We start from the raw sequence: 19,796 nt of genomic DNA on the forward strand, positions 1-19,796 counted from the left end.
CTGGCTCCTCCGTGCACAGGTCCCCGAGTCGTTCCTGTGGTTCCGTGAGGACACGCAAGCACCCAGGGGCCTGTCTGGACCCTCCTCCATCCACTGCCATACTCACCTGCTCTCTGGCAGCACAAGGAGACAGGCATGGCGTTCAAGGTCTCTCCGAGCCATGCAAGCCACGCAAGGGACCACAGGCCTCCTCCTCACCCAGGCCCTCACCCGGCAGGCACAGGGACTCTGTGCTGCCCTCACTACCACCCAGATGGCTCCCAGCCCCCCTAAGCCCACCCAACCTCACTCCATGGCCCCCGGGTTTCTAAGTCATAGGGCAGAGTTTCCAGAAAGCACCTGTCCCAGGAGGGGCAGCCGGCAGCGGGGACAGCACACACCACTGTCCCAGGCAGCGGGGACAGCACACACCACTGTCCCAGGCAGCGGGGACAGCACACACCACTGTCCCAGGCAGCGGGGACCAGCACACACCACTGTCCCAGGCAGCGGGGACCAGCACACACCACTGTCCCAGGCAGGGGGACCAGCACACACCACTGTCCCAGGCAGCGGGGACAGCACACACCACTGTCCCAGGCAGCAGGGACCAGGGCCAGCTCAGGCGGGCCACGGGCCACAGCATGACCTGGGCAAGGCTGTGACCCTGTGCAGGAGGCTGACACCATGACATGGGGCGGGACTGATAGGAGGTTAGCCAGACACAAGCTAGGAGGTGGGATTAGGACACAGAGGCCTACACCAGGAAGAGCCAAGGGCAGAATGACAGCCAGTTGGGCCCTGCAGCCTAGGGATAGGTACCCCAAACGGCTCCTGGGGCAGATACTGGAGCCTTCCACGGAAGAGAATCTACTCATGGCCACGCCAGAGGAATAACACGAAGCGGGCTAGCAGCTTTACAGATGGAAAAACAGCCCCACAGAGAAGACACGGCCCAGCCAGGGAGCCACGGGGACCCCTAATCCAAAGCTGCCTTTGCCAGGAAACCCCTAAGCTCCCCCTGCCCCCAACAAGGCTTCTCCCCTTCCTCCACCAGCCACAATTCCACGCCACCTGCTGGGCTCACAACAGGGTCCCATCCCAGACCAAGGTCCCCTCCACACTCTCCCAGAACCAGCCCCTCAGAAAAGGTGTGTCCATCGGGTCCTGCCTCATGCAAATCCCTCTCCAGCACCCTCACAACTGCACACACCCCCCAGAGCTGAGGGAAATGCACCCTGGCACCGGGACCCTGCGCCTGGATGTGGGCCTCCAATGGTGGAGGACTGAGGCTGCATCACACGAGGTCAGGGTTCAGGAGGAGAAGTAGAGCATACCCAGCCCTGCAATTTCATCAGAACACCCCTTCCCCCGACCTGAAGAGGGTAACCGTCCTTCTCCAAGCAGGAATGCCCTGGAGGGGCACTGGGAGGAAGGTTAAGGTTGGGGGCCCTGACTGCCTCCCAGGCCCCACCCCATCTCTCATTAGTGTAGCCTTGACCCTCCCTCCCTCCCCAGGTGCCAGGGATGGTCATGTGACCCGGTCCTGGCCAATCAGAGCCCTGCATGCTTCTGGGCCAGCGACTGGCTCAGGGATGAGCCTGTGACCCAATAGGAGTCAATGAGAATCTGCCTTGAGACTTTTGCTGCTGGAACCAGGAGAAAGGTGCTCTCTGCTGGGGATCTAAGCTGGGAATGAAAGCCTGGAGCTCTGGGGGCCACCATGCAGCAGGAGCCTGACTGAGACCCACACCCACTGGCAGGAAGGCAGGGCGACAGGGCAGTAAGAGCAGGTTGTGTCCGATGGCGGCTGGAGGCAGGTCGAAGCCTGCTCACTTCATTAGGGGAGCCAAGGCGCTCCTTCTGCACGTTTTGTCTTTGGCAGCCCAAGCTGGGTTTCTGTCACGTGCCACCAAGAGTTCGGGCTCACACAGGGAAAGAAGGAGTCACAGAGGAGGCCACCCTTCAACTGGCTGCTGTCCATCCTTCAAACACAGAAAAGCCAAGGAATTCCAGAGCCAAGACTGACACATCTACCACCGCCTCAGTCCTGCCTGCGTGGGCTTTCCCAGCCTCGAGCCAGGATGTACAGCGCAATTCCCGTGAACATGGGAACACGTCCCGCTCCACCATCACTAAGCTGCGTGGCCTTCGGCAAGTCACTTGCCCTCTCTGAACCTCCAAACACGCAGTGTTCCCTAAACATCAGACATTCATGTGCCACCCCTGCGTAGGGACTTTGGTATAGAGATTACCCAGGCCACAGCCATCTAGCCCCAGGCCTGTCACTTTCATTCAGTTAGGCATAACTTTACTTACAAGAGAAGCTTATTATCAGCACAGGTATACAGAAACCCAGTACTATGTGGAATAAATAGGAAGGCATCAGAATCACAAACGTGCTCCCACACACATGAAGACGTCTGTGCATATTCCGACTGCCTAAGTCCTCCTGCGAGGACCCTAGGAAAGGTCAGGTGGCGGACAGCAGGCACTCAGCAGCTCCCAGCACATAGTAAGTGCTCAGCAAACCAGAACGCCTAATACTACTGTCACCAGGACTGTCAATGATGCAGCTGCAGCCCAGTCACCAGTGACGCTATGATGAGGAGGCAAGGCACAGCTATCCCTGCCCGGCCCCAAGAGCAATGAGACATCCGTTCTGCCGCCGGAAACAAGAGTCTGGCCCTGGGAGAGAGAACAGCTGTGGCCACCGGGACCCAGCCCTGTTCTAAAATTCTTCTTGCTAGAGCTCGGCTCAAAGTCTGCAGATCCTGGTCATCTCACGCAGCAAAGCAAATTCTATTCCTTTCTCTCTAGGTGCTAAACAGTTCCCAGTCTCTCGGAGGAGATGAGGCCATCACTTCTGCAGGGTGCTGTTCCCTTGGTCTGCCCCTCTTCTAAGGGCACCACGGACAACTTCCAAATTGCTACTGGATTTTGAGTTGCACAAGGTGGCCGAGAGGCCTCATTTACCCACAGCTTTTCTTTCCTCCTTGGCCCAGTGAGATGCTGCCAGGGGGTGACAGGCCCCTGACACATGCTCACCACGGTGCACACGGGCACCAGAGACCAGGGAGGGTGACGCCTTCCTAAATCACCCCGTGGCTGGCTGGCTTTCCACTGCCTGGGATTTACACAGTGCCCACCCCGGAGCATTGGGCTGGAACCTCGGCCCCTCACCTACCAAGGGGTTCCCCCACCAGCCCCCCACCCAGCATCCTCACATGCCAGTGGGGCCTGAACAGGGAACAGCTCCAGTAACTTCGTGCCACCCTCACTCACCACGAGCTTAGGAAACCCAGTTTCCAACCCCTCCCGACCTGAGCCACGTTTCCTGCCAACTCGAAAAAAAACAAATGTTAGGGAAATGGTTTGGCGCTTCCTCAAAAATTTAAACACAGAATAACCATATGACCCACCAATTCCATTCCCAGGCATCCACCCAAAAGAACTGGAAACAGAGACTCAAACAAAACACGGTATGCATGTTCATGGCAACAGAATTCACAGTATAGCCAAAAGGCAGACCCAGCAAAAATTCCAGTCCATCCGTACGATGGAGTATTACTCAGCCATAAAGAGGAACGAAGGACGGCTGTGTGCTATACCACGCGTAACCAGAAAATGTTACGCTGAACCAAAGAGGCCAGACACAAAAGGCCATGAATTGCATGACTCCATGTATATGAAATGTCCAGAACAGGCACATCCACAGAGGCAGAAAGGAGACTGGTGGCTACCAGGAGGGCAGGGTGAGGCAGGAATGGGGCCTGCTAACGGGTACAGGGTTTTACAGGGCAGTGATGCAAAGGTTTTGAAACTTGATAGAGGATGCGGATGCACAGCACTGCGAATAGGGAAAAAAATAAGCTTTGACTTTTCATCAGCAGGTTTGGAAGTGAATGCCAAAAAAAAAAAAAAATGATGACATCATTTCCTCAAAGATGGGGGCAGGAGAGGATGAAGGAGCCTCTCCAGGATCTCCAGGATCTGGTCCTGGCCAAAGGAGGTTCTCAGGATGGATCCAGACTGGAGTGGGAATTCAGACACAAACGCCCCATGTCGCTGCTGGGTCAGGCTACGGTGGGGTCAGAAAGGGTGGGTGGCATTCATTTATTGACATACACACTGGGGTCTCTGCTGAGCCCCAGGCTAGCGCTGGGGACTTCTTGTGAACCCGGCGGGGTCCGGGCCCTGGAGGGTCTCAGGCCAGGGGCTCTGCCCAGCCCTGGGGAGAGCCAGGAGATATGAGGAAGAAGAACTTCCAGAGGGTGAAGGAGAGGGGACGGAGAGTGCTCCAGCAGGAGGCGCCACTGAGCAAGAACAGGGAGGTGAGCACCAGCAGGTGGGGGGTAAGCGCGGGCTTGGGGGTGAGCCCCCGCCAGGCGGTGAGCGCAGGCCCAGGGGTGAGCAAGGGCCTGGGGGTGAGAACAGGTGCCGTTTATGTTTGAGAAATTCACTGAGTGAATATGGGGGGAAGTGGGGACAGAGTCACTCAGGGCCCCATGGGCCCAGATAAGGATGGATTTTGTTCTCAGGGCAGTGAGGAGCCACAGAAGGTGGTTGCGGGGCACAGTAAAGGGTCAGAGTGTTTTACGAGCAGGCATTGGGGGGGGCAAGAGTGGATCAGGGAGACCTGGGGAGGCTCCTGCAAATGTCCAAGAGAGGGGACACTGGGGGATCAGGGCAACAGCAACACAGAAGGGGAAATGGGCAAGTGGGTGAAAGTCAGGAGGGAGGCTGACTCTGCAGGCCGCAGAAACAGCTCGCTGCAGGAGTCCCGCTCCACAGGCCCGCTTCGAGGACCCTGTGCCTGTGGCATACCGAGAGGTGCCTGGGGAACAGCAGGTGCTCAGCCATGCAGAGTCAGCAGGGTCAGGCCTCTGAGGAGAAAAAGACGCTGCCTGGGTGAGGTCAAGGGACTTGCAGATCTCAGGAGGCCGGGATACTCAACGGGGACACCAAGGGCCCAAGCAGGCCTCTGCACATCCAAGCCACCAACCACAGCCCCAGGGCCCCTGCTGGCCCCTGAACCAGCTGGAGGAGGGCTGCAGATCCCACGCAGGCAGGTGGAGGGGCTCCCCATGCACAGCTGCAGGGGTCTGTCCCTGGACCATGCCTGCCAGGAGGTAGCAAACATACAAGTGCCCCCGACCCCACTGCACTCTGCCAGGCAGCACCAGGAGCCAAGTGCGCCACATTCCCTGTTCCCGGCCACTGCGGGCTTTGGTAAGGTTTCCAAATCCACAGCAGAAAGCTCGGGCCGTGAGCTCTGACTGGCCATCTGCCTTGCTTCCTGCTGGACCCAGAGCCCCTTCCGGTGCCTGGCACACAGAAGGTGCACACTGAATGACTCTGCCCAGCGGAGGTGCATGCCAGCAACGCAGTGATGCCAGAAACCACCACACCTGTGTCCTCTTCCCACCTGGCCGGGCAGAGGCGCCTTTCCGGGAGGCCCTGGAAGCTTCCCTGGGGCCTCCCACCCCTGCATTCCTCTCCAGCTCCGGCAGGATGAGGCCACACCGGGACACATTCCTTAGATTTTCCGTGTCTTGAGCGGCCTGGTTCAGACCTGGGGAGGCTGGAATTACAGCCTCAGGGTGAGGGGCAGGCGGGGGGCTGGCGGAGGTGTGGGAGCTATGGGATGTGCCCGGAGCGCTCAGCCGCGGGCTGTGGGGAGGATGAAAGGCTCTCTGCGCCACACGTGCCTGAAATGTTCTGGGAACTAATGGGTGCTGACATTGGAAGAACCTGTGGCAGGTGGGGGAGCCTCGGGATCAAAAACCAGCCTGCCAGGCAGAGAGCACGCACGCACACACGCGCGCTCGACAGAACCCTCTGATACTCTGAGAAGCCCAAGGCACAAAGCCCTCCTGGGGTGGGCGGAACCACGGCGGGAACACAGGCCGTGCCTCCACTGTCCCAGCCTGGGCCGGCGAAGACAGGCAGGCCCCGGGAGCCCTGCAGCTCGGCCTCCTTCACCATTCACTGCGGAGTAAGTACCTATTGTGTGACAGCCACCGAGAGGCACGGCACCTGGCACACACCAGGCATATTAGTGCCCTCAGCTGCCCCACCACAGACTGCGTGGCTTCAAGCAACAGAAATGGATTGTCTCACTGTTCTGGAGGCCTCGAGTCCAAATCCAGGTGTCATCAGGGCCCCACGGCCTCTGGGGGAGACCCTTCCTGCTTCCTCGCTCCTCCAGCTCTGGTGGCCCCTGGCAACCCCCAGTGTTCCCTGGCTTGTAGATGCATCGTGCCAATCTCTGCCTCTATCTCCACACGGCCTTTCCACTGCATCTCCTGTCTCTGTGTCTCCCCTTCTTCTAAGGACACCAGTCATATTGGACCTGGGGCCCTCCTTTATCCAGTTGTGACCTCATCTTAACTAATGAGATCTGCAAAAACCCTTTCCAAACGAGGCCGCACTCCCAGGTTCCAGGCGGACATATGTTAAGGGGGAACACTGCCTACTCCAGGAGGTGCTCCAGAAATACTTTTGCTCACTGCTGTATCCCCAGAGCCCAGCACACAGTAGGCATCTAATAAATATTTACTAAACAAAACCACTGCAGCCAGCCTGGCCCGAGGAGAAGCCGGCCTGGGGGAACTCTGGGACAGCAGTTCTGGGATGTGCGCAGGAGACGCTGCCGAGCGCCAGCTCCACAGGTCGGGCTGTTGACACCTTGCGTGTTTACTTTCTGGCATGCAGTAAAAATGGGGGAACTGGCCAAGTATCTGATGGCCACCTTCAGCAGGACTCCTGGCGCAGAACGGATGCTCAGGAATCCAGCTCTGGAGTGAGTCCGGAGATTCGGAAAGCCAGTGGGACGTGGCAAGGGTGCACCTCACCCAGCCCGGTTCAGAGGGGCCCCCACAGCCAATGCGGAAGGGGGTGAAGAGAGAGCTCCTGCTGCCCGGCCTGGTGGCTCACTCTGTCCACCACGATTTGTTAAGCACCTACTGTGTGAAAGGTGCTGGGGACACAGCAGTGAATTACCGATCCCAAATCCCCCACCTCGTGAGGCTGCCATTCCAGCAGGTGAGACGGGAGTAAGAGGACGGCAGAAGGAGTTGTTAGCACTATAGAGAAAAACAGAACAAGGAAGGGGTGGGCACGGAATGGGGGTACATTTTGAAAGTGGGCAGTCAGGGGTGCGTCACCAGAGGTGCCTTTTATGCGAAGGTGTTGGGGGGAGGAGGGAGTCCACACAGAAGGCACAGCAGGTGCAAAGGCCCAGAGGCAGGACCGAGCCTGGGGTGTGAGAACAGCAGGGAGGCCTGGATGGGGAGAGTCGGGTGAGCGAGAGCGTGTGAGGTCACTCTTTCTGGCTATAGCCAGAAAGCTGGGGTGGTCCCTCCAAGGGAGGTAGGAAGGACACAGCTGGTGCACTTTCAACAAGGCTGACGTGCGGTCTCCTATGGCGAGCCTGCCTCTGGCGTCTCTGTGTTCAAAGGACACTGTAGCTGCCCATCTGTCAAGGAGCACCGGGCACAGGTGTCTGAGTGTGGGGCACAGGTAAAAGGGCCCCTGTAACCCTAAATGATGATAGCCACGATCGTCAGGGCCCTGGAGAAACGGGCCTCCATCCATGCACAGCGGCAGGCCTGCAGGCACGAGGCTAGACTCCTTGGCCCTCACTTGGCAGAAAGGTCATTCCACTCCCTAAGGAAGAGCCAGGTACCCAACCCCAGCCTGTCGTTGGCTCTGCCGGAGGGGCTGAGGGTCAAATACTAAGAGCTTAACCCCAGATGCCACCTGCAAGGGTGCAGTCTGCCCTCCAGCTGAGACCAAGGCAAGGTAAACCCATCCCAAACTCTGGTTTCTGACCCATTCTCATCAGAGAATTATTTCAGCACCTGTTATGTGCAAACACTGTACAAGCACAGCTACAGCAGTGACCGAGTCAGACAAAAGGCCCTGCCGACCAGGGCCCACACCCAGTGACAGGTCTGTCCCAGAGGCAGACTCCTCAGCCAGGTGCTCAGCAGCGGGTGGCTGGATGGAGGGAGAGGATGGAAGAGGGATAGAGATGGGAGGATGGAGGAGAAAGGAGGAAGGGAGGGAGGAAAGGAGGATGGATGAATGCATGCATGGATAGAGAAAGGAGGGAAGAAAGGAGGAAGGATGCATGGACGGATGGATGGATGGATGGATAGATGGATTGATGGATGGATGGATGGACAGAGGATGGACGGATGAATGGATGGATAGATGGACGGATGAATGGATGGATAGATGGACGAATGGATGGAATGGACGGACGACGGACAGATGGACGGATGGATGGACGGACGGACGGATGGATGGATGGACAGACGGATGGATGGATGGATGGATGCATGGATGCATGGATGGATGGGCGGATGTATGCACAGAGTGATCACCAGGTGGATATCAACTTAGCTGCTTCATTTTCCAGGGTTTTTCTGGTCTTACATTTCTAACCAATCCCCAGGGCCAAGCATGCCTTCATCCTGCTAATATTCCCAGGCCCTCCCACGTGCCCAGCTCCATGAGGGACACAGAAGAGCACTGTCGCCCTAAGGAACCCCCAAACCCACATAACTGCTCCCCAAGTCCCAGCCTGCTAAGAAGGACCCTAGGGAAAACTGCCTCCAGTCCCAAACCCAGACTCAGTGTGGGAGAGTCTCAACTCCCCCGAGTCCCCCACCTGGCACCACTTCTCCCTTTCCAGCACGAACCAGCACATCTTCCCCCTGAGCTGGGTTTGAGGAGAAAGGCCGAGAGGACTCCAGCCTGGGAATCCTCCTCCCTGACCCTGGGTAGACGTACAGGGTAGAGATATGTTGGCCAAGCTATAGCCAGAAAGCTGGGGTGCCTGGAGCCCGGAATGTCTCGTCAGGTCCCAGACTTGCTCCCTCTCGGCAGTTTCCTGGGACTTGCTTCCTTACCCCAGGGTCAGCTCAGCTAAGCCCCAGAGACCGGCTCTTATAAAGAGGGATTTCACAGGAAATTTAGAATGTCTGGCTTCTCCTCACGAGGGCTGCTCACACATTGCAGGTGGGAGTGTCAGATGTGCAGTGCAGCCACTGTGGAAAACAGTCACTAGGTTAAACCCACAATTACCCCATGACCCAGCGATGCCACTCCTAGCTACACACCCCCAAGGAACTGAAAACTGGTGACAAAACAAACAGAAAGGATTAGAATGCCCACAGCAGCACTATTTACATCAGCCAACAAGCAGAAACAACCCAAATGTCCACCTACTGACAAACAGATTAAACAAACGCAGTCTGTCCATCAATGGACTACGACTCAGCCATGCAAAGGTAAGTGCTGACTCAGCCACAACGCAGATGAGCCCTGAAGACACGGCACAAAGGCAAAGAAACCAGTCAAAACGGCCACGCACGTACTGCATGATTCCATTAATTTCACAGGAGGGGCAGATTCCCAGGACAGAACAAAGGCCCGAGGCTGCCAGGGGTTGTGGGGAGGGAGGAGGGAGAGTGATGGTTTAACGGGTATGGGGTTTCCTTCTGGGAAGATGAAACTGTTTTGGAATTAGACAGAGGTGGTGGTTGCACAACCCGTGAATGTCCTAAATGCCAACTAATTGTTCACTTTAGTACAGCTAAAATGGTATCTTTTGTATGTATTTTACCACACAATCGTTTGACAGGGGAAACTGAGGTTCCAGCCAAGGCTGGCTGGAAGTGGGCAGAGGCTATCTACACCAGATGGGCTCGGCTTTCCCTATTCACCACGTCCCCTCCTACTCAGCTACCTTTGTTTACATGCCCCGCCTGGCTGGTGGGACTCAATGGGGCAGGTTCAGTCTGTCCTCTCCTGAGCCTTCAGCTCCCGCCTCTACTGTCACTTCCTTGGAACCTTCCCCCAACCCCAAGGGGGCCCCCCTGGTGCCACGGCCCGCTCCCCCTGCCGCTCCCATGGACTCGGCCCCCTGTGCCACAGCCACCTGTTTACCGCTGTCTCCCCCACCAGGCAGGGCTCCTCCTCGGCAGTTTTAGCCGCACCTGCAGGAGTGGGAGCTATGGAGGCTGGGGGTAAGTCATGGGCCCCTCGGTCACTGAAACAAGCCAGTGCCCTCTCAACCAAGCCACCTCCTGTGGACACACTGCCATTCCAAAGGGCTCCCACATGCTGATCAATTCCAAATCCCAACTCTGCCACTTCCGCAGCTGTGTGACCTTGGGTGAGGTCCTGACCTCTCTGAGCTTCACTTGGAAAGATTCACTGGAAAAAAGAGCTACGAGAATCTCGGTGCAGTTCTTGGCCCACAGAAGAGCCCCCAGAAGGAGAGCGTGGCTGTTACTGCCCTCTGCCACGCCGACCACTCGGGGGAAGCAGGCGGGTGATGGCGATGACGTTAACCAAGCCAGGCCCTATGGCTATCCTCGCCTTGCAGATAGGCAAACTGAGTCTGGGAGGAGCCCGTGATTCTCAAGTAAGCCCAAATGCCCCAGCCCATTATTCCTGTCTCCCCAGTGCCACGTCCTGCTCCTGCTTCCAGGGGAAAATAGGCCAGGTGCAAAACCCACCCCCAGCACCAGCCCCATCTCTCCCCTCCTCTAGAGAGGCTCCTCTGCCACTGGGAAAGCCTCTATCATTCCCCACGTTCTGCTTCAAGCCCCCCAGCTTCCCCATTCCTGCACCCCTTCACCCCAGGCACAGCGGGCCCCACCTCCACTCCAGGCCACATTTATCTCATGCCAACACCAGAGGCAGCAGACGCTGCAGTTCCACTCATCAAACACAATTCGCCCCACTGAACAGATCAGAAAACTGAGGCTGGGAAAGGTGAACTGACTTGCCCAAGGCCACACAGTCAGGGTACGGGTGTTCAAACCCCGGCCCTCCCCACAGCCCTGCCAGCCCAGGCGCCCGCCCTCAGTGAACAGAAGGGAAGTGGCCGGAGCCTCCGAGGAGGCCCGTTACTGTTTCCAATTTAATTGGAGCGTTCGTATCCGCTGGACGGCAGCCAGCTCGGCCCTGCTCCCCCGCCACGGCGAGGTCTGCTCAAAATCACTTCCTCCTCCCCTCCTTTTTTTTTTTTGTTTCCATTTAATTTTAAAAGGAAGAGAGGGAGATAAACCACAGCAGGACAAACCCTCCCTGCACTCCAGGTTCCTGGGGCTCCACCCGAGAAGCCCTGCACGGGGAGCGGCCCTCCCCGCTTGGGTATTTCACAAACATTACGCCTGGTTCTGCCGCCTCTTCCTCATTAAGTTCCGGGCGCCCCAGGAGGGCCATGTTTTCCATTAGACCCATCTCCTCCATCTGGCCTTCCCAACAGCAATCTTCTCTGCAGAGGGAAGTGAGGAGACAGAGAGGAGGCTGGTGTCTGGGCGGTGGGGAGGGAGACGCTGGCACCAGCTGTGTAACCTGGGCAAACCACTTAACCCCGTGCCCCTGGGCTGTGACGGCGGGAGAGAGGGAGGCCATGCCAGAGCGGGGCTCAGGGAGCTGGGTGGCTGGGCTGGGGCTGGGCTCCTGGTCAGCACCTGGAGAGGCGGCAGGACCCGGGGTTTCTAAAGGATGCGGGCGGGGTTGGGGTCCTGGGTCTTCGTCCGTTTTGCTTCGTGGCCAAGAATGAACCAACAACCCCAGACTGCATGGAACACAGCTCCTGACATTATGCTGAGTGACAGAAGCCAGACACAAAAGGACAAACACTGTGCGATTCCACTTGTAGGAGGTGGCCAGAGTCACTGAATTCATAGAGACAAAAAGGGAAATGGTTGGGGCCAGGGGCTGGGGAAAGCGAGGAAGGGGGAGTTACTGTTTGACAGATACAGCGACTAAGTTTTGCCACATGAAAAGTGCTGGAGATTCGTTGCTCAACAATACGGATATTCTTAACACTACTGGATTACCTACTTACCGATGGCTGAAGGTAAATTTCACATTATATGTATCTACCACAATTTAAAATTAAACACCTCCTCCAGGGAGGCCTCCCTGATTGCTAGTGTTGTGCTCGTGTTGTTCTGTGGTGGTTCCAAAGGCTCAGGCTGCCCCCATAAAAGGCAAAGTGTTGCCAGTGGCCCTGGCACTCAGCAGGCCCTCAGAGCCAAGTGCAGCATGCGTCCTGGGCCCACCTCACCTCAGGACCCCATGACAGCCACTGGGCATGGCTGGGCCTGCTGGGCAGCGACTTGCACCTCTGATCCCTCGGAAGTGCCCGATAAGCTGAGCTCTCTCCTCGCCAGCTGCCTCCAACCCAGGTGGCCTCAAGGCCCGGGCCCAGGGAATTAAAAGGGCCCAGGCCCAGGGAAGGGCTGACTGCTTCAGAGGGGCCCCTGGACCCCAAAACTCGAGGCCAGGGCCAGAGAGCCCCTCTCTCTGCCCACCAGTCTGCAGTCTCTGTCCCACCCACTCATGTCCATGCCCAGACCCCGAGTGTGAAGGCGGTCTCCCCAAGGTTCCCACCGACTTCCCTGTCTCCAACATCTGGCAAACACATCCACAGCTGTGCAGCTGCCGGAAACACCTCCTCCCGCTTCTCCTCCATGCACGCAGGCCCTCAAGGATGGCTTTCTGAGGAATTTATGGGGTCGCCCCTAGTATTTCAGGGCAGATCCCTGGAGGCATCCACCACATGTGAATGAGGACAAATGTTTCTGCTGCTAAGAATAGCTGTGCCAGCAGCAGCATCCAGGGCGACGGAGCCCACCCACTCAACAAGGGCCCCCTCCTGCCTCCCCAACCCCTCCCAGCCCCCAGCAACTGGCCAGGCTGGACCACAAAGGGCCTGGCTGGGAGGACCCCACTACCTCCTGGAATCCTAGGCCAAACGGGAAGAATCCACTTTACATCAGCTCTGTCCAGTGCTCAGAAGTGGACGCATCTGGGCCATTCAATTACCCCAGGGGCACTGATCAATAAATGTCTGATGATGGGACAGTGATCAAGAACCCAAAAGGTCCTATGGCCCCTGCAGCCAGGAGCTCAGACAGTAAACAAATGCTTCAGCTCCCAGGAGTGGCGACAGCTGACGCTAAGAGTCTACCTGGGATCAGATGATCCACCCGAAGAAAGGCAGGGACAAAAAGCAAGAGGAGAGCTGTAGATACCCACGACCCTGCCAGAACACAAGGGCCCAGGCAGGCACCGCACCGAGGGGAGGGGCCCGCAGGAAGGGGGTGACCACAGCTCAGCTCCAGCCAACACTGAGCAGAGGCCCAGACCCTGCTGGAACACAGGGGGTACACAGCGTCCAAATCTTTCCAGCAAAGCCAAGAAGCCCAATTGTGAGACATCTCCCAATATTTCTAAAAAACACTGACTACAAAACCAACCCAATAAATCAGTCCGACAGCCAAATACAGCCGAGGGGCTGCCAGGACGTGACCTGTGGCTTATGACGTGGTCACTGGACGCCACAAGAGAGGTGAGGGAAGGCTGGGGAGCTGAAGCGGGGTGATGGGGGGACAGGAGGCGGAGCGCCAGCAACGGCTTGGAGGGGGGACCCAAGAGGCCCTCAACTATTAAATATAACGGGAATGAAACATACCCAGTGACTCATCGGCACCACCCCCTCCACCCCAATGGGACACACACTGGCCATGAAAGGCAGGCCAGGCAGGGACCCCAACCTGGCCCCATCTCCAACACAGGGAGCAAGACACAGTGTCTCTGCCCGCCCGGCCCCACTCCGTGCATGCCACACCCCAATTTCCCTGGGCAACTACCCCCCCCGCACCCTCAGTCCTGGGGTCTCAGGGAGGCTGACCCAGCCCTCCAGCCAAAGTGGCACTGGCTTTGGTGGGGGGGAGGGGTGGGGCTTAACTCTGAACTCTCAAGCTGAGGCAACCAAACTCATTCCCATGATATTTGCTGGAATACTGGGAACAAGAAGCTGTCCTTCCACTGGCGCTACTGAACTGTAGTTATTAGTCTCAGGCTATCAGGGACTGAAAGTGGGGAGCACCTGGATCCAACTGTGCCTGAAGCTTCCCTGAGGTTTTTTAGTTACTTGAACTATTTGTGCTAAATGCAGGAGGCAGAGGGAGTCTGTCCATTGCAACCAAGAGACCTAAGATAGCAACCCTCCTAAAACACAAACTCTCAGATAGGATCTCCCTGGAATCAGATCTCTTCCACCCGCTGGGTCCCTCATCCACGTAGGTGGGGACAGGTCCAAAGCCAGCCAAGAGGAGGCCAGAGAAATGGAATGGGAGACCCAGGCCAGACTCAGTGTAGGGGGAAGGGGCCATGCAGGAGCCTGGGAGAGGCCTGTCCTGTGTCACCCTGAAGGGAGAGTGGGCGGCTCCCAGTCCCTTCCTGAGCTGTCAGTGGCTCTCATGGGTCAAAGAGCAGGCGGCAGCTTTGCAGATGAACACTGCCCAGCACAGCCCAGCTCTGATCTGGGTCACTTCTCAGAGGCAGGCACACCCCCCGACGGCCGCCCCCCGCAGTAACCTGAGCCTCCGGACCTCGGTTTCCGGAGGAACATCACGATCTCTCTCGGAGGGAATGTCTGCTAGCCACGCCGCAGAACCGAATGTGCTGATAAACCTAGGCCAGGTTGAGCAAGCCCGGGCTGCTCCCGCCAGGCCAGAAAAAAGAGGCATTGTCTGCAGCCAGGAGCCACCACATGGGCTGTACCCATGGGCATGTCTTGGGGCCATCCCTGCCAGGCCTTCAGTTTCCTGGGTTGTAAAACAAGTGGCTGCTCCAGGCCTCGGGGGCAGCCAAGGCCTCAACCTGGAGCAGGTGGCGACCCCAAGCCCCCACCCCACAGGCACTAATGCACCCCAGCTCCGCTTCTCCTCCCGACCTCCATGGGGCCATGTGCTTGTTACAGCTCCCATTTCCCAGGCGGAAGACTGAGGCTATTTGCACAGGGAGGAGGAGGGCAGCGGGAAGATGAGCAAATGCCACTTCCATCTTCCAGGCTGCTGAACTGAGCAGCCACAGGAGGGAACACCTCACAGCCACTGGCACAGCCAGTCCCCAACACAACACTTGGTGGCACCAACTCCTTCCATCACAGTGCCCCCCGTGAGGGATTCTGTTATCATCCCCATTCTACAGCTGGAGAGACTGTGGCACAGAGAGGCCAAGCAACTTGCCCAAGGTCACACAGCCAGCAAGGGCACAGCCTGGATGCAAACCCAGGCGAGCCACCTCCCGTGTCCAGCTCACCCACTGTATCCTGGGACCCTGTCACCGGCATACCCATACCTGCTGCTCAGCCTGGAGAGACTGTCATCTCTCCCACCAGGCTGGAGCCAGGCCTTGCAGGCCTCCCATCTCATGTCCCTGCTCACAAGACCAGGCCGGGTCCTGCCAGCCAGAGGTGCCCATGGGCCGCCGCAGACAGGCTGTGGGCATCTCCATGTCCACTTGAGAGCCTGCTGCACACCGTCCACCCTGGGCCCAGGAGGAGACGAAAGCCCACATCCTCACTCCCTCACAGCCCCAGCTCCATGACCTCCCTCATCAGAACCCGGAATCTGGACTCCAACCTGTCCTACTTCACTTCCTCTCCCCCCACAGCCCCAAACACAAGATCCATGAAGCAAGAGTCACACCTTTGTGTCCCCCAGAGTCCCAGCACACTGCACATGGCAGGCGCTCAATAAATGCTTGCTGAATGCATGAACATGCTAAGAGCAAAATCACAGACGTGGAGCTGAAGCTCAAAGACCAGTCTGCAAACAGAGAGACTGAGGCCGAGAGCACAGACAGGGTATGCTTAAAGCCCAGATTTCAGGGTGCCACCTACACCGGGCCAGGTCCATCAAAGGCAGCCAAGTGTCCCAAATATCAGGTAACTGACCCCAGGTCCACACAGCCAGCCAGCTCCACTCCAGGTCTCCATGTGGCCGAGAACTCTGATCCCCACTCCTGGAAGCCCCAGTGCCAGCCCCCGTGGTGAGACTGTAAGGCCCTCACTGCCACTAAGGAGCTGTGTGGCCTCCGCCAAGTAGCCTGCCCTCTCTGGGCCTAGTTTCTCCATTTGTCAAGGGCACCCGGCAAACCTGGGGCTTGCTGGGGGATGAGTGCAACCTGGATTCTGCGGGAGTCACCAGACGCGTGGGGAAATGGCGTCTGGGGCCTGGGGCAAAACCAGGGTAGAATCCGAGAGCCTCCTGCCTCTGGGTCCTGTCCCCTTAGCAGGGCTGTCTGAGGGGACAGCGAACAGCAGGCGGCAGGTGGGGTCTAGTGCCTCGTGGATTTGGTTCTCGGCAAGAAAGGCAGGTTCAAGCAAGGCGTCCTTCCTGGAAAGTCCAGATTGCCCGAACGGGGCTTCATGCACTCCCAGGCTCAAAGGGGTTCTCGGCCACCCAAACTTGTCCTGCACCCTCAGGCTTGGAGTGGGGAACAGTACCAACCCCCGCCAGGGCCAGTTCCCCCACCTCCAGAGACTGGCATCGCCAGCTGTGTTCATTTCCCAGGGCTGCCACAAAAATGACCACAAACCAGGAGACTTAAAACAATAGTGATTTATTTTTATTTTTTTATTATTTTTTGACAGGGTCTCACTCCGCGGTCCAGGCTGGAGTGCAGTGGCACAATCATGGCTTACTGCAGCCTTGACCTCCTGGGCTCAGTTGATCCTCCTGCCTCAGCGTGGCACTACAGGCATGCCGCCACCACGTCCGGCTAATTTTTGTGCTTTTTGTAGAGACAGGGTCTCGCCATGTTGCCCAGGCTGATCTTGAAATTCTGGGCTCAAGTGATGCACCCACCTCAGCCTCCCAAAGTGCTGGGACTTACAGGCGTGAGCCACCTCGCCCGGCCAACGACAGCAATTTATTCTCTAACAGTTCTGGAGGCCAGGAGTCCAAAATCAAGGCGTCAGCAGGACCCCACTCCCTCCAGAAGCTCAAAGGGAGGCTCCTTCCTGCCTCTTCCAGATGCTGGTGGCTCCAGGCATTCCTTGGCTTGTGGCTTCAGCCCTCCAATCTCTGCCTTCGTCTTCCTGTAGCTCATGTAGTCTTGCTCTCTCCTCTTCTGTCTCTTCTAAGGACACTGGTCTTTGGATTCAGGGCCCACCTGGGTAACCCAGGATGAGCTCATCTCAAAACACATCTGCAAAGACCCTTTTATCAAATACGGTCTCTCTTTGACAGGGGCTGGGTTACTAGGACATGCACCCACCTCTTGGGGGAATCACCACTCACCCCACTCCACCAGCCCCCACCTTTTCTGACATTGCCCATTTCCTGAAAGCTCACTCCCTGCCTAGCTCTGAGCCCAAGCCCCAGCGGAACCCCATGAAGCAGAGGGGGAAACGGAGGCACAGGGAGTTCAGCTGATGCCCCGGGGGCCAAGTGGGACCAAGGTTTGAACCTGGCTTTCCGAGTGGCCCCAACACAGTAGCCTCTGGGCATGGGCCTCCCTCCCGTTTACAGGAAACAAGGGACTCTCACGCCCACGCCTCTCGGCCAAGGGCCAAGCTGGCAGTGAGTCACCCCCACTCCACAGGCCAAGAAGAAGAAGCTTGAAGCAGCTCATCGAGGGGGACCAGACAAACGGTGGGGCCAGGGAGGGCTTCCTGGAGCCTCAGCTTGCTCCAGTGTCAACAGGGGAGCAAATCCCACCTCCCGCTGCTCTCTCGGGAGGACTCAGCGAGACCCTGGAAGGAGACAGCTTGGCACGCAGGCCCCTGGCAGTCACCACCTCCCTGGTTATTAGCAGGCCTGGCCCGGCCCACACAGCTGCCCACCCAGCCTCTGACCCCAGCCACAGAAAGGGCCCATTATGACATCACAGGCCAGGAATTATGTTATTAGCCTGGGAAGGAGGCTGGCCTCAGGAACAAAGGGCTCATTGTCATGCAAATGAACGACTCTGGAGGAAGGGGGCGGTTCCTCCACTCTGGGGTGCCCCTCCTGCCCTCTAACTTCTAAGCCACACTGGAAACCGATCCCCAACCTTCAGAAGCGTGGGCATCTCTGGGCCTCTGCTCTGGGCTAAATGAGGCACTCTCTCAGCCTGGGAAACAGGCCCCTCCCAGTTCTGAGCCAGATCCCCAGAAAACAGGACCCGCCTCAGAAGACAGGGATAGTAAGAGGGACTTTTGGGGATAAAACAGGATGATCCCCTTAACATGCGAAGCATGACCTTGAGCAAAGAAGCAACTGCCTTGGAAATGCCATTCACTTGGTAATACTGCAGGCCTGCTGCTGTGTGTCTTTGAGCAAGCTGCCTACCCTCTCTGCGCCTTATCAGGAGAGGGTGACTCTGTGCCCCCTTTACAAGGCTATGGGAAGGACACAATGAACTAAGGTATGGGGAATGCTCACCTCGCCTTGGTCCTCCGCACACAAGGCTGAGGCTGTCAGCACCCCTCCCCCACTCCCCGTACCTACAGCATCCCTGGGTTCCTTCTCATGACTGTATCTAGGAGGGGTAGCTCTCTTGGGATGCTTGGTGGGTACCCCAGGGGCAGTCAGAGAAAAAGCGTGAGAACTTTTCCCGGTTTTCCAAATCATCCCCAAAATGCAGGGCCTACTTCCCCAGAGAGGCCCCATTTATGAGGAGGGGACAGTCTGAGGCCCCATGGGGGACACTGAGTCAGGCACAATTGTCTCCTAAGTGCCTGCTACATACCCAGTGCTGGGGACACAGCGGTGACCAAGATGAACAAAATCCTGGATGGAGGGGTGCTGGAGGGTGAATGTTTATGTCCCCCCAAAATCTGTATGTTGAGACCTAATCATCACGGGATGATGTCAGAACGTGGGGCTTCTGGGAGGTGATGAGCTGTCCTGAGTGGGATTGGTGCCCCCGGAAAGCCGCCCTGCCCCTCTTCCTGGGAGAAGCCACCATCTATGAACCAGGAAACGGGCCCTCCTCCCATGTGACACCAAATCTGCCAGTGTCTTGGTCTTGAGCATCCAGCCTCCAGGACTGTGAGCAATAAAGTTCTATTGTTTGTGAGCCACCCGGTCCAAATAGACTAAAACAGGTGGGGACAGGGGTGATGGGCATACAGCAGACCCTGGTGGCGACGGTGTTACAAGGAGCAGTGAAGGTGTCACAGGGAGTCACAACCCGACATCAGGCCTCTCTCAGGAGGTGCCATTAGCAGAGGCCTGTATCAGGGAGGCTGAAGGTCTCAGGAAAGGGTGTTCCCAGAAGAGGTTACGGCCAGGCCCAGTGTGGGGGCTCAGGCCTGTAATCTCAGCAGTTTGGAAGGCCGAGGCGGGTGGATCACTTGAGGTCAGGAGTTCAAGACCAGCCTGGCCAACATGGCAAAACCCTGTCTCTACTCAAAATACAAAAATTAGGCATGGTGGCGTGTGCCTGTAGTCCCAGCTCCTCAGGAGGCAGGAGAATCGCTTGAACCTGAAAGAAAGGTGGCCACAGCTCTCCACAGCTCTGCACTCCAGCCTGGGGGAGTGAGACTTTGTCTCAAAAAAAAAAAAAAAAAAAGCGGTTATAGCCAGTGCAAAGGTCCTGAGGCAGGCCCATGATCAGGGGCCCCAAAGAACAGCAAAGAAGAGGCTCATGAGGCTGGATGCCCCCAAACCCTATCCCACCCCGTCCCTCCAGACCCTAAGCTACAACCCATGCCCATGGGACACAAGCCTCCACCACGCCACTGTGATGTCAGGAACGCCCTTACAGCAGCTCAGTCGTGGGGCCCCCACAGGCCCTGCAAGCACCACTTGTCACCCAGCCTGGGATGCTCTGGAGCCCTCTGTGATCCTGAGGCACAAAGCAAACCCTGCCTGGACCCCCTGGGATGTCCAAGGGACCAAGCTCAGTTACAGGCCAGCTTCATGGGGGAGTACTCTACTAAAAATACAAACATTAGCTGGGCTTGGTGGCATGCACCTGTAGTCCCAGCAACTTGGGAGGCT

General features: G+C 57.5%; 1 protein-coding gene across 21 annotated transcripts in view; it reads right to left on the minus strand.

Annotated features, from left to right (window-relative positions):
• The window catches only part of NCOR2 (nuclear receptor corepressor 2), a 243,161-nt gene that overhangs the window by 168,544 nt on the left and 54,821 nt on the right, over positions 1–19,796 (minus strand). Inside the window, exon 1 of one of the 21 annotated variants that reach the window (XM_030821638.1) lies at positions 107–440. The exons of the other annotated variants lie outside the window; for them this stretch is intronic. The gene's annotated coding sequence lies outside the window, so the exon portion shown is untranslated. Of the gene's footprint in view, positions 1–106; positions 441–19,796 lie in introns of those variants that run through there. 21 annotated transcript variants of the gene reach the window in all.

This window comes from Nomascus leucogenys, chromosome 10 (assembly GCF_006542625.1).
Source record: "Nomascus leucogenys isolate Asia chromosome 10, Asia_NLE_v1, whole genome shotgun sequence".
Taxonomy (NCBI): domain Eukaryota; kingdom Metazoa; phylum Chordata; class Mammalia; order Primates; family Hylobatidae; genus Nomascus; species Nomascus leucogenys.